Genomic DNA, 14,967 nt, shown 5'->3' with positions numbered 1-14,967 from the left:
TCTGGAAGTGAGAATATTGTGTTGAAATGCTTGAAGTGAAAAGAAAATACAGCACAAACAGATACAAATTCTGCTTATCAAATTATTTATGGCTTCATTTGCTTGTTTTTGATTTAGTGTATTTCAAGGACACAAGGAAGTCATCTTTTAAAAAATTCTCATTGATTCATTAATTTAAAATATTGCGATTTGGGCACCTCATGTCTTTAGTTTCATATTTCAATTTCTGATTGCTGTACCAAGGTGAGGAAATACACAGAGCTATGCGGCTGATAGCCAGATCTGTAGGAATGGTGATGAAACCGCAATGTCCCCTCACAGGAAATTCTAGTCCCTATTCCCTTCTGCCCCAAGTTTATAACCCTGCTGCAGCTGCGCATTTTCTTAGGAATGCTAGTCAAAGATATAGAAAGGCTAACTGGAAGCTGTGACTTGCAGAGGATGCAGTTTTTCCAAAGTTGCCCATCCAGGGAAGTGGGACATTTTAGTGATACAGCTGTCCGAGAATCAGTTCAGTCACATGCCTTAAAGTGATGCCAATAAACTCTCAGAAGTTTTTCGTTTTGCCTCTGCCCTTCTATCTGGGTTGGATAGGCATTTCTTTACACCTCTGGAGGAAAAAATAAGAAATCACACTACCAATAAAATGCAAATTTCTCAAGAAAGCAAAAAGTTTCACCGGTTGTCCAGGTTTTACACATTAAGAGATTATAAGGGTAAAATCCAATTGTTGGGAGCAGGCTTGGCAAGATGACTTGAGGCAGAGGAAAAAGAAGTTTCTTAATGGACATCCGGCTTTTCCCTAACAAGCATCATTTGCATCACACCTTTTCCTGGAGCCAATGTGACATCTGTCACCATCAGAAAGAACTGTGTCTGCTAAGATCTCCTGCTAATAAGAGGCCGTTTATAGGATGCACTCCTTTTTAGCATCAAATCTCATCTGCAATTGACAGCTGAGATACACCTGTCCTCTTTCAGCAATAGAGGCTGCACTGCTGTGTCTCACATCAGAAATCCTCCGTCTGACTTTCTGAAATTTCAGAGCCTTCAACAGTTCTTTTCTATCATCATAGCTGATGGCTCTATAATGGTCTGCCCAGCTCTGCCTAAGTTATAAATTTACAGACACACTGCTAACTGTGTGTGCTTGCTGACCACTCTCTGAGTTAAACACTTACTGATTCCCTAAACAAAATGCTTAAATGCTTTCTGGGTTGGTTTTCTTTTGTTTTGTTTTTGGGGTTTTTTTTCCCCTAGATTGTAGTTAAAAACAAAGAATGGTGGAAACAAACAAGAAATATGAAAATACTCCATGAATCTAAGAAATCACAAAATCTATCATAATCCTGACTGATATTTAAATCACTTTTCTTTCCATTGTCTTCCCTGTACTCCATATTTTACAAAAAAAAAAAAAAAAAAAAAAAAAAAGAGTGGCACACATCTTTAATCCCAGCACTCGGGAGGCAGAGGCAGGCAGATTTCTGAGTTCGAGGCCAGCCTGGTCTACAAAGTGAATTCCAGGACAGCCAAGGCTATACAGAGAAACCCTGTCTCAAAAAACAAAACAAAACAAAACAGAGTCCTGCTTGGAAAACGCACAGTTCTACAGCTACCGAGCAAAGCACAGAGAGCATGGAGAGTGCTTATGCGCATGTGCCATGCACACACACAGTATGTGACTGTTGATATCAGCCTCTGGTCGACTCTTCACAATGCATAAAATTGTCGTCTCTAGCTGCAGCTTGCCCTCTATTAGGAAAGCAGCTTTCTATTCCATTCTGAGGATGATGCATGATTGCAACCTCTGTGTAGACAGAGGACTGGCAGGGCCTCTACCATCTAACACATGATAAATGACTTATTCCTAGGAATAGAAAGGGAGCCACCCTGTAAGTTTATTGGAGAGAATCAAACACTGTGGGGAGGCATATTAAAATAAAATCAGGAAAACCAGGACTAAGAACTTATTGAACACACCAGATTCTAAAAACGTGTAACTCCCTCGCCTGGACACTATAATATAAAGTGATGGAAACCTAACATTGAGATAGCATGACCCACACCAATCTGTCATCTGATATCTGATGTGTACATCAAGAACCAAGGACTCCCTGAAGTAGTTCAGTTCCCCATTGCTGACACAGCCTGCTTGATTGCCCACCCACTGACCTGTGCATTCATCTGGATCTGGACCTGCTCCTCATTGCTGCTCCTGGACTGCTTTTTGCTCCTGACCCCATTTGGCCTTTCATCTGGCATCTTGTGCTGCTGAGCTCTCAGACTCGACTCCAGCAGCCTCCTTAGCCACTTCAGCAGCATCTTTCCAAGCACTGATCCGCAGCCTTGTCTTCATCTATCCGGTGTCTTTCCTGAGTCCACCCTGAAACATTGTAGACTATGTGCTGCTGCCACACCCCCTGGATGGGGCTGGAGAGGCACTGCATTGTGTGTGATATGTGAGTTAATATTAGCAATTAAGATTGGAATAAGAACCTGCATTTGCCTTGGCCAAGCTAATAAGGTAGGCAGATTTTATGACACATTGCTGCCATCAAAACCACTAAAGCTTGTGAGTTTACTGTAATTCAATAAATAAAGTTTGCCGTTGTGAAAAGACATAAGCACGTTTATCTAATTTATAGGATAGTATACTCAACACATATATACACATATACACATATACACACATACATATACACAAACATACATCACACACACACACCATTAACTAAGAAGGTAATAGCTTCTATTTTTCATCACAAATTTCAGTTTCATCTTTCACTTACTAGTCTTGTCCCTGTCAGTGATCTCTGACTCATTTTTAAATCTATTTTTGGCTGAATCCTCATTTCGTGGTAATTTGGGGTTGAATATATGCCTGAGACACCGGGGTAGAAACGTTGCTGCTGCACCCCGAGGATGAGAACAGAAGCTAAACTATTTGAATACAGACAAGGTCTCTGTCTTCAGCTTGCATTTTTCTGTCCAATGAAAGGAACTTTTAAGCATTTCCAATTTTATACCTAAGAACTCCTCCTTACTCCCAGTTATCATTTCTCAATCCCCATGTCAGGCCTGCCTGAAAATGCAGGCATTTGGTGTGTATCACATTTTCCTATAATATTCGCATAATAATATTCCATTTATAAAGTGATCACGATAAATACAAGAAAATAACTTTAACAAGATATGAGATATGTAAGACCCCTTGATTGCTTACTTCTAGAATTTTTCACTTAAAATTTTTATATTATAGCTGACCAATAGTAACAGAATGTGTATAAAGTTAAACTGTGGATAAGTGGGAACTATTGTCTAATTACTACAATGAAGGAGCAAGAACATATTTCATATACACACCAAACACTAAGAAAACACTAATGAGTAATGGAATACGAGATAATTCAAAAGTTAAAAAGCAAGATATAATGTTGAAATAGTGTTTAAATAATACATTCAAATGGAATTAAAATTTTAACATCTAGGGCTATATTTGAAAGCCATAAATCTGATTTAAATATCAGTAGGAGTAATGGATTCATCTTTTCACAAAGCTTTTTGTGGTATAAATAGTGAAACCCATAGATATACCATAATCTCAACACAATGAACAAATGATTAAATTGTTAAATGTGATGTGAAGATATATATGCAAAACAGAAAAACAGAAATAAGGTAATTAACATGTAAGCAAACTAAATATTGTCATCTAACTCTCGTGTGTCTATAAGACTAGTTCAAAATGAGGGCAAGATTCATCTGGAATTTTGTCTCCATAGCTATGAAAAAGGACCCATAATAGAAAATCAAGAGTGATATTTTCCTCTTTTCTCGGGACTAACCATATAGAAAAGACAGACTTTGGCCCGTCAAAATCTTGAAAAGTTATTACATTGCTTGGTTTTCAAAACACTTCCATGAAGATGAATACAGATTTAAAAATATAAAGAGGAGAAAGGGAAATCAGACATGTATAATTATTTACAGATACTACCAATGTAATGAGAATTATTAGTAACTGACAGCCAGAATCTTTGTGGAACTTAATAGATGATTCAGGTTAGAAGTGTGTGTGTGTGTGTGTGTGTGTGTGTGTGTGTGTGTGTGTGTGTGTGTATGTATGATTAGTATATATACAGAAACTTTCTTATTGACTAAATGTGAGGGTTTTCTTTTCTTTTTTTTTTTTTAAGTATTGCAAACTAAAGTCAATTAGTATCTTGGTTACTTGTCTACTGCTGTGATAAAACCCCATGACTAAGGCAGTTTATAGAAGGAAGAGTTTAATTTAAGGTGACAGTTCCATGGGGTGAGAGTCCATTATGGAGAAGCAGAATTAGCAGGCAGTGGGAATGGCAGTGAAGAGCTCACAGCTCAAATCACAAATAGGAGGCAGAGAAAGCTAACTGGGAATGTCACATGGCTTTTGACACAGCAACTTCTTCCAGTGAGGACATGGCTCCTAAGCCTCGCTAAAAAGCAAAAGGTTTGCAGCCCCATAGGAAGAGCAACAGTGTTGACCAACCGGACCTCCCCCAGCCCCAGAGTTTCCAGGAACTGAACCACAGACCAGAGGGTACACATGGAGCGACCCATAGCTCCAGCCACATGTGTAGCAGAGGATGGCCTTGTCGGGCATCAATGGAAGGAGAGACCCTTGGCCTTGTGGGGGCCCAATGCCCCAGGAAGGTGAGAGTGGTTGGGGGGGAGTGCCCTCATAGAAGCAGGGGGAGGAAGGATGGAATGGTGGGTTTCTGGAGGAGAAACCAGGAAGGGGGAATAACATTTGAGAAGTAGATGAAGAAAATATCCAAATTTAAAAAAAATAAATAAATAACACTAGCAATGAGGACCCAAGTATCCAAGAAAGACTTAAGGAGGATATCTCATTCAAACGACCAAATTTTGCTCTATTAGCACCCACAATCTCATGGTCATATTGTAATGTAAAATCCATTTAGTCCAAATTTAAAAGTCCCTACAGTCTAAACACTGTTTAAAAATTGCAGTCTTCTGAGACTCTAAGCAATCTCTTAATTATAACTTCCTGTAAAATCAAAATGCAAATTACATACTTCAATCATACAGTGGCACAAAATATACATTATCAATTCAAAAGGGAGGAATGAGGACATAGTGAAGAAATACTGAGCCAAATCAAGACCAAAACCCATCAGGACAAACACTAAATCCTATTATTACTCCATGTTTGATGGCAAAGGGATGAGATGGCTCTGGTCTTCCAAATATGCTGCTTATACTCTCTCTCTCTCTCTCTCTCTCTCTCTCTCTCTCTCTCTCTGTGTGTGTGTGTGTGTGTGTGTGTGTGTGTGTGTGTGTGTGTGCTATTGTTCTCGTTCTTTGTGTGCAGCCTTACTTGGAAGATCAACCATGGCTCAGGCACTTCTAGAATCTTGGGGTCTACAATGTATTCACTTTCACACAACAGCCTCTCAAAACCTTTGGCCCTATTGGTTTTTTCCTGGATGGTCTGCCTCACTTACTGACCCATTACCTAATCTCAGCAGCTCTCCTTGACTGCAGAGAAAGACTTCAGTCTCTTTACCTGTTTATATTTCATGACTTTAAAGACAGAACCACATAGATGACACTGCCAAGTTTAGATACCTGCTTGGGGTGAATCTGCACTGCTGTGGGGTACATTGTGTGAAGGTGTGTCTCTGTATCTTCAATTGTTAATTCTGTACTAGCAGAGAACTGAATCCTGGAAGGTTTATGGTATTGTTACTTTTTTTGGATATTTTCATTATTTACATTTCAAATGTTATCCCCTTCCCAGTGGCCCCTCTCTCTGAAAACCCTCTATCCCATCCCTCCTCCCCCTTGCATCTATGAGGGTGTATGACAAGGACACATGCTCCACTAAGTTCATAGCAGCCTTATTTTAATAGCCAGAATCTGGAAAGAACCCAGATGTCCCTCAAGAGAGGAATAGATACAGAAAATGTGGTACATTTACACAATAGAGTACTACTCAGCTATTAAAAACAATGAATTTATGAAATTCCTGGGCAAATGGATGGAACTAGAAAATGTCATCCTGAGTGAGGTAACCCAACCACACAAGAACACACATGGTACGAACTCACTGATAAGTGGATAGTAGCCCCAAAGCTTGGAATACCAAGATACAGGAGAGAAAGAGAGAGAGAGAGAGAGAGAGAGAGAGAGAGAGAGAGAGAGAGAGAGAGAGAGAGAGAGAGAGAGAGAGAGAGACTGGGAGAAGAAAGGAGATACAGGGGATTTGCCAGAGACATGGAGGTGAACGGATGGACCAGAGTGAAGCAGAGAGATAGAGCTCGCTAAGTGTTGGGACATAAGTATTAGGATTAGTTGGGTTAAGTTTACAGTAGCTGGGAGACTGCCCTAGCTAAATGACCTAAGCCTTAAAATATTAAAAAGCCTCTGAGTCATTGTTTATATGACTGGCGGGTCCAAGACAGTCCTGTTGTACTGTACTCTCTCCCCCATCCCACCTACATTATATGTGCAGCAACTTTTGTTCATTCCTCAGACCTTTCCTTTCACAATGTGGAAGTTTAGCTAAATAAAGCATCCTTCCCTTTATTCCAAATGAAGACTTGGCCCCTCCTTAATGTTGCTAATCTCCTCAAGAGTTGCAGCCTGTCTTCCAGTGAAAGCATTAGTTGTAACATTAAGCTTAGGGGTGCCCTTTTACTCTCCCAAACACATAGTTTGCATTTCTTTCTGTACCACTTTCTCTTTTTCATTGAAGACCTTTATAATAGTGATTGCTAATAGCTATGCAACAGAGTCAATATTAGGCTGTCTTAAATCTCCTCTGCCAAAGAAATTAGTCCATTACTGTTAAATTTTGCCTCAGGCAAGCTCTTAGGACAATGACAGAAAACAGCAACACTCTTTGCCCAACACTTTGCACGTAGAAGTATAAGAATTACGACTTGAGGTCAGCCTGATCTGTTTATGGACACACTGTTCCAAACAAACAAAAGACTGCCAAATTAAATACAGATACGAGAACCTACACTAGATGGCATGTTTCTCTATAGTTATACATGGTAGGGACACATGAGGAAGGCATCATTAGGTGACTTTTTCTGCAGGTGAACCTCAGTTGGCTCATGAATGACAGCCTCCTTGGTCACTGGATCTGGCCTCAGCATGAATCACAAGCACAGCAAAGACAGATCTGTGAGACTTCTTCATCATACAGCTCATTGCTTTAAACTAATTTTTAGATGCAGTGTTTTATAAAATAACAATAAGAGATAAGGAGATCATGCATTAACATTATCAAGTATTACATACTGAATATAAGTATGTACTATTCTTCTATTGGTTGTTGGTACCATCGGTTTTGTCTTACCACCACCACCCTAAACACAAAAGATTGCAAAGAAAAACAGCTAACATAGGATTTTTAAAATCAGTTATAATCTGCCATCATCCAATATGAGATCCATCACTGATGGAAACATCAATAGACAGATTTCCTCTCACAACTGAGCTTCACACTTATAAACATAACCCTTTACTTCATAGCTTCATTTGAAGAACACCAAGCTGATGTGGATTAATAGGGCACTTCATTTTCCATACCAGCTGATTTTTCATGTCCTCAAAATGTCACATATGGCCAAGCACAAAAGCAAATCCTCATCATGAATTTTCCCCTCATCTCTACCTCCAATTCATCTGCAAGTCCTATTTGTTCCACCTCCAGAAGTCATCAAATTTTCATTTTCACTGTCACTTTCCAGTCCTGACCCTATGCATTAAAGTAGGTTACATCCCACCAGATAGAACACCCATACACACAAAGTTAATAACAAATTTAAAAATAAACAAATGAAAATTAAAATCCAAGGAGTATTTGGTGCAAGGTAAGTTCCTCTCTAACCACTAAGCAGTTCTCAGCAACTCTACAAAGGCAACCATTTGTTTGTGTCCTTTCAGAAACAGTCAATTTCAGATGTTTTCCCTTGAATGGGCCCTTCTACTGTTCTGCCAGTCTTAAGTAGTTGTGCATTTTTCTTCTGACATTATTCTGGGATTCATATTCCTTTTCTTGGATGGCCTTGGTTGAATGGAATCTCTCCTATCACTTGGATCATTCTCACTTCCCTTTTGTAAAATTCTAAGTTGTATCTATAATTTCTGAGAGCTTTGAAGCACTCTTTTTAACCTAAATCAACCCATTAATATAAGGCTCCTATAAAAAAGGAATAATGGTCCACTTATTGATGAGGCAAAAGTTGTGGATTCACTATTAGGGTATTTCCTCATTTCTGGTCAATAAAAGAAAGATTCCTCACATATTGAGCCCCTTTTCCCTACAGAGAGTTGCCATCTTGAGTTAGGGGCAAATTAGTAAAGCATGTTGGATGTCAATGAATTTTCAAACCATGATGTATAAGAACCCTGAGGACAGACCAATTGATGAGTGGGTCTCATACTTCTCCTAGAAGGCCCTTTCCAACCCTGGTGCTATGCATTAGAGCAAGTCACATCCCACCAGAACTCTACCACCAAGATTGCTATGCTGTACATGGACACTGTAGCTCCTTCGCTCCTCAGATGAACTCACTGACAATTCAGCACCTGCTGATGCACCTACTTTATACAAAATTAATCAAATACTAGAAATAAATAATGTCACCATATGGAAGTGCTTAGTACTAAGTTATCACGAAAATCTATTTACCTGAAGTATACATCTGACACTTAAATTCTACTTCTTATCAAAGTTGAATTGAAGCATGAAATTTGTTATAGAACTTCCCACATTGTGTGCCAAAGTATGTGCATGGAGTATTTGTGATACAATAGCAGGGATTCAATTTTAAGAGATCTACAGCATAACTCCTGTGCTTAAGACTCCGGAGCATGGCTGAAGAGGGGCCAGAAAAGCTTGTAAGAGACAAGGAAGAAGTTTCCCATGAGATTTCATCTCCTAGAAATAAAGGCTAGAGAAGCTATACCCATGAAGTCTCGTCACCATGACTACCTAAACAAGACCTAAGAAGTCCAACACCAACAGACATGCTGACACAGAAGGAGGAAATCTCATGGGATCCCAACCCTAGATAAAGAGCTACAGGTACCTGAAGAATGTCAAAAGTAGAAGAAATATTCTCCCTAGGGAAGAACCTACAAATTGGTAATCCAGCATCAATTAACCTTGGATTCTTATACATGCAGGCAATGTCAAACAGACAGAGCAGGCTGTATTTATGTATTTAGTACTATATATATATACACACATACACACACAACTCTACAATTTCAAAAATAGATTTCATGAACTTGAGAGAGAGCAAAAGAATGCACGGGACAGACTGGAGGAAGGAAAAGGAAGGGGAAAACCAATGTAATGATATTTTCATTTCAGAAAATAAAAATATCTTTTGAAAAACTTCTTACTCCTTCTTTGAAATTTAGGATCCCTTGCCTCCTCACACTTTTAGATCAATGTCTTCATGCTTCTAATATTTTCAATCACACATAATCTCTGGTGCATATCAGGCTATAGACTAGTAACTACTCACATTGTTCCTCCTACTTGATCAAAATTGGGTCCAGAGTAGCAGTTCCATTCTTCATTCTGCAGTGAGAATATTTTAATGAGTGAAATAAATAAAAAGCAAGCCAATGGTTTTTGGCTGAATGAGACTTCAACTATATTCTTCCCACCATTGTAGTCCCCATCAGTAATATAACTACCACAGGGGTGGTAGTTCTGAGATTAGATCTGGCTGAAAAACCTATAGTTATGTCAGTAAAAAAAAAATACCATTTCCATTTCTTCCTCATTTTATCTTCACTCAGAGCTCCATTATGATGAGGCTCAATCCTTAGACTTATGGGATACTACCTAAATATGACTGTGCCACCTTATCATATATTAAGATAGCATCTACTGCCCACCTCATCAACCTCTTAGCACCTACACAAGTGCACTTGCCTCTTCATATTTAGAATTTCTAACTTATTTCTCTACTAAGAGGCAGGTGAGTTATTAATTACTTCATTCAATTAATTCTCCATGTGTTCCTGTACATAACAGACATGCTCCCGAGCATATTTTTGGCTTTATGAGTTAAATCAACCTCCCTGATATTTGTCTGTATTTTTTGTTTGTTTCTTGTTTGTTAGTTTGTTCATTCTTTGGTCTTTTGGTTTGTTGTTTGGGGTTTTTGGATTTTTAGGGGTTTTTTTGGGGGGGGACTGAGAGGAGAGAGAGAGAGAGAGATTGAGAGAGAGAGAATAATATTGTGTAGAAGGTGGAAAGGATTTGGGAAGAGTTTGAGAGTTTGGCTGGGAGAGAAAACATGATCAAAATGTATTGCATAAAAATAAAATAAATTTTAAAAAATTATGTTATTCTTGCAGTCAAATGCTCTGCCACTGAGCTATACCCCCTAAATTATGTCATTCTTAAAAACAGAAAAAGAAACCTTCTCCCAAAACAAAAATTCTTTGAGAACATATAATGTTCATCATTTGCTTTTCCACCTGAAACCCCTGGGTTTCTTCAATTAGCTGTGATATTATAAGGACCTCGAACAAATGTTTATGGGTAGAGACATGAGGTAAGTTCCGCTCATGGAGTAACTTCTAGAAAAACAAAATAGGTAGGGACATACAAGACAGTAGGAAGTTTGAGAGAAGGATATCTGGATTGTAAAACACATTGAAGGACATCACCAAAGGCATACAGTGCAGTGGCAGTTTGCACTTTGTCTTAGGGAGACCCTGACATTGTTTAAGAAAGTACATGCATCAGGGCTGGAGAAATGTCTCAGCAGGTTGAGTGTTCCCTGCATAAGCATAAGGACCTGAGTTCAGTCCCCCAAAGCCATGGAGAGATTGAAAGAGAGAATCAACTCTACCAAGCTGTCCTCTAACTTGAAAAGGATGCCACAGCATGCTTACATTCACATGCACACACACTATTATCTATTAATTAATATTTAAAATGTAAAATTAATTAACATGATTAAGGATAGAGATTACATAGAGTTCTATGGGCTACCACACTGAATTACTTCAAAACTATAAGAATTTCTAGTGGGTTTATTTTTCTGTATTTTGGACATAATTTCTCATTTGCTCAGATTTTTGCCAATGTAAATTTCTGTATTATATTTAAATGCTCAGTTATGAAGAGACTAGTCTCTATGCACACTGTAAGACAACACCTTGAAATTACATAACCCAAGGGAGTTTGTCCTCTGATAGAAAGAGAGCCAATTAACCCAACATCATGCAGCATGCTGTTCATATCTTCTTAATTAAAAAATAGAAAAAAAATCGACTGGACTCAGGAGCGCTCTGTCCACAAGCTTCAGAGTTCTATAATTCAGGATTCAGTGGGTGTTGTGATTAGGAAACAGTCTTGCTCTTCTGTAGTTCATGACAAATTTGATTTATGAAATCAAATCAGAGGACTTTTAGAGCTCCTCCTCCTGGCTTATAGTTTACATTTTTAAAGGAGGAAATAATTTTAGGTCTCACCCCCAAGAGCTTGGCAAAGAATCGCTATGTTACTGAGAGATCCATCAAGAGTTCACTTAGCAGGAGCCACGGGATAGACTGTGCCCTTAGGGGACTCTAAAGCCAGTACGATGTAATATTACAAACTAGAGAACAACACAAATATAAAAGAAAACAACCCATTATCAGCAAAAACTCTGGGCTTTCTGGGTGTTCCCGGGATGACCCCTGAGTCCGACACAAGTGGTCCATGATCTAGAAGGAAACAAGAGGAAGGAAATGGCCGAAAACAATGAGAGTCTGTTTCCCAGCCTTTGAGGAAAACTTCCCACTCCTCTTCAAGACCAATCAATGGGTATTCGAGCATGGACCTGTTCATTGCAGCCTCAGCCCATTCTCAGCAGGGCCCAGAGAGCTGTGTCCTAACCTTGCTCCATCCATTCTGTCCTTTCTCACTGTGACACAAGCCTTTTGTGGCAAGAGAGACAGAGAAGTGATCCCAGAAATGTATCCAGAGAAGTACTTTGACATTTCCGAAGGCCAAAGCATTCCAACCCTTAACAGTTCTTTCATTTGGCCTCCATCTATCTAATGGCATACATTTGGCCTCCCTTCACTGGGCCATTCCTCCTGGTACCAGAGGCCAAGTATGTGAAGAAGACTTTGGCCCAATGCGTCCTCATATTTTCTGGACCTTTTTCATCCCCTCTCCTTGGCTTGAAATGAGTACAAATTGACAAAATGGAATCATTTCTGCTTGGCATAGACTTTGGCAACCAGAGAACACGGGGAAAGCCAGGTCCACATTTACTCTCCCCCATGTTCATCGGCATGCAAAGTTCCAAGATGGAAATTTGTTTCCCCTGCAGTTTTATGACACTTCTACTGCCTGATTATCCCACTTTATGGCAATTTGCATCGTTATGGGCCTGCGGCAAATGAAACAAATTGCCATAAAATGTTGGGAATGTCCTAAATCATGGCTCTGTCTGGCCTGCTGAATGATGCCACAGGGGTTGAATTCAGATGGCTTGGTTCAGTTTGCTGCAAATAGTCACACTGGCCTTAATGTGTAGCACTGGCTCACACACGTCAGGCTGCTTGGTGACGACTAAACGAGGCAAACTAATAGAATTTTTTTTCCAACGAACTAAGCAAGTAAAGAAAAACACATTGATTCCAAAGTTGTTTACCACCAACTAAACAGAGCCCCTATAGCTTTTCCCATGCAATCCACATTAGAGCTAAATTAACAGTCCTCATATGTATCCATTCTGCTACTAACAGGCAAAAGTGCTTACACCATTAGAGATGGAACTTGCCTCCGTCTAAATCATGATGCAGAAGGGTGTCTTCCTGCCTTAACCAGCTATCAGATGCTGTGATAGCATGCTAGACAGTGCCTTGAGGAAAAAATAATGTAGTCGGAGCTCATAAATTATTCGGGCGTTTTAACTCAGTGGTGAAGTACTCGCTTTCAAATAAAGGCCCATGATGGTTAGGCATGCAAAAATGAGAATCTGGAAGGATGACGATGTTGATAAGCCCCGGGATTCTGTTATCACATCTGTGGCTCTGCTTTTACTAACCTCTCTCATGAATCCATTTATGAAAGTAGATTCTTTGTAGTAAGAAACCCCGTTAGTTCAGTATATATAAGAGACAATGAAGCTGGAACTAAAGTAGCAGAACTGTGGGGCTACCATCTGGGTTTTGTATGCTAACCTCCAGGTCATCCACTATGCCCTTACTCCAGACGCTCCCACTGTCTACTTAGATTCTGACATACGGAGATGACACTAGGACAGCATCCTCCCCACCATTATGACATATGAAGTTTTATAGTGACACACGAAAGAAGTAGCTGCAGAATGCCCAGATACAACCCCATCTGAGGGTGACACAGCTAGAGTTCTGAGCTAATCATTATGGAGAATCCACATTTGCACTTATTCTCCAGGCAATAGAAAATATTCAAAAAAAAAAAAAAAAAACTGTGAGCCTTTACAGAGACTGGCTTTATATTATTTTAACAACATATTTTTAATCTAACGCTTGTCTTAAAGAAAAAGCAGTTAAAATTTGTCATTGGTGGAACATTTATTGTGTGCCAAGGCTGAATTATCAATTGAATTGGTCCACCCTCCTCATTTAACCACTCACAGATGTGCAGATTCATTATTAGAGGCTGAAGCACTTGGATAGGAACTAAGATGCATAGCTAGAATGAGAACAAAGACCTGATCTTCCCATAAATTGCATGCCCTCCTCTATGCCACACAATCACACTATAAAAATCAACTTCTCTGCTAAATTAACATTATTATGGGTTCTATAATGAACCACAAATATAAAAGACACTTGAATAATTTCAACAATGTCACAAGTATGGACTCTCTTGGGTGATTCTCATGACTCATTTGTCTATCACAGTGTTTGCTTTGAACTGCATAGCCTTTCCAATTCCACTGCCATTTTCTAACAGTGTCACATTCACTGTTTGAGTCTTCTTTTCCACTGCTGTCATGTATATACTTTCAAAAGTAGCCTCGGGAAGAAGAGGGTATTTCCACTCACAGTTTTAGGTTGCAGTCCATTGTGGCAGCAGGTGCTTGAAGCAGCTGATCTGCTTTGCATCCACAGTCAGGGGAAGAGAGAAACAAATGAGAAGATCTAACGATCAGCGTATTTTCTCGGCTAATCCACAGTCTCCTGCCTAAGGAATGGTGTGCCCACAGGGGGCAGATGGTGTCAGCTTCCTTGATGAGCAATCATGATAATCCCTTATTGGCACATCCAGAGGCACATCATCCAGATGACTCTATATTCTGTCAAGATTGCAATTAAGAGTTTATTCTTTAGTTTGTTTTAGAGAATTTCATGAGTACTATTTTTATATAATTTTTCACCTAACTCTTCCCCCTTCCAAATTCTTCCACATCCCCTCTCCCTCTCAACTTTATAATGTCTCCTCCTCCTCTTTCTCCTCCTCCTTCAATTAGTATTGCCATGCACATGCTTTACATTAATCATCACATTCACTCAACTCAGAATGAAAATATTCTGGCCTCACTTTTATTTTTTTAATGTATTCCTATCTAAAGTCAGAAACCTTACACCAATTCTTCAAAATGTGTGATACAAATGCCTTACTGATAGCTTATGAAAAAAAACCCCAAATTTTATTAATTATATTGTGGTTCAAACATCTCTATCAAAGTATCAATTTAAGAAACAAAATGCAGGGGTTTGAGAGAGGGCTTGATTCATGCTTGATTCATAAAGTGTTTGTTGCTTTAACATGAGGATCTGAGTTCAGATCCCTAGTATACACATTAAAAACAAAACAAAAACAAAAACAGGTACAGTACTACACACTCATAATATCAGCACAGAGAAGAGCAGACTCCAGGAGGACGTTTGCAGCTTACTAGGGAAGTGGGTGAGTTTTAAGTTCAGTGA

General features: G+C 39.2%; 1 long non-coding RNA gene across 4 annotated transcripts in view; it reads right to left on the bottom strand.

Moving 5' to 3' along the window:
* LOC115029994 (uncharacterized) overlaps positions 1 to 14,327 on the bottom strand; it is a 30,169-nt gene extending 15,842 nt beyond the window's left edge. For 3 of the 4 annotated variants that reach the window (XR_015046185.1, XR_015046186.1, XR_003835585.1), the window contains exons 1-3: positions 14,083 to 14,327; positions 9,558 to 9,613; positions 2,176 to 2,386 (exon numbers count right to left, since the gene is read on the bottom strand). This is a non-coding gene — a long non-coding RNA (uncharacterized LOC115029994). The remainder of the gene's footprint in view (positions 1 to 2,175; positions 2,387 to 9,557; positions 9,614 to 14,082) is intronic. The other variant, XR_015046187.1, reaches the window with a different exon arrangement.
* Positions 14,328 to 14,967: the final 640 nt, after the last annotated feature.

This window comes from Mus caroli, unplaced genomic scaffold, assembly GCF_978045245.1.
Source record: "Mus caroli unplaced genomic scaffold, Mus_caroli_1 scaffold_20, whole genome shotgun sequence".
Taxonomy (NCBI): Eukaryota; Metazoa; Chordata; class Mammalia; order Rodentia; family Muridae; genus Mus; species Mus caroli.
Note: the sequence above shows the minus strand (reverse complement) of the source record. Positions and strands in the feature narration are given on the sequence as shown.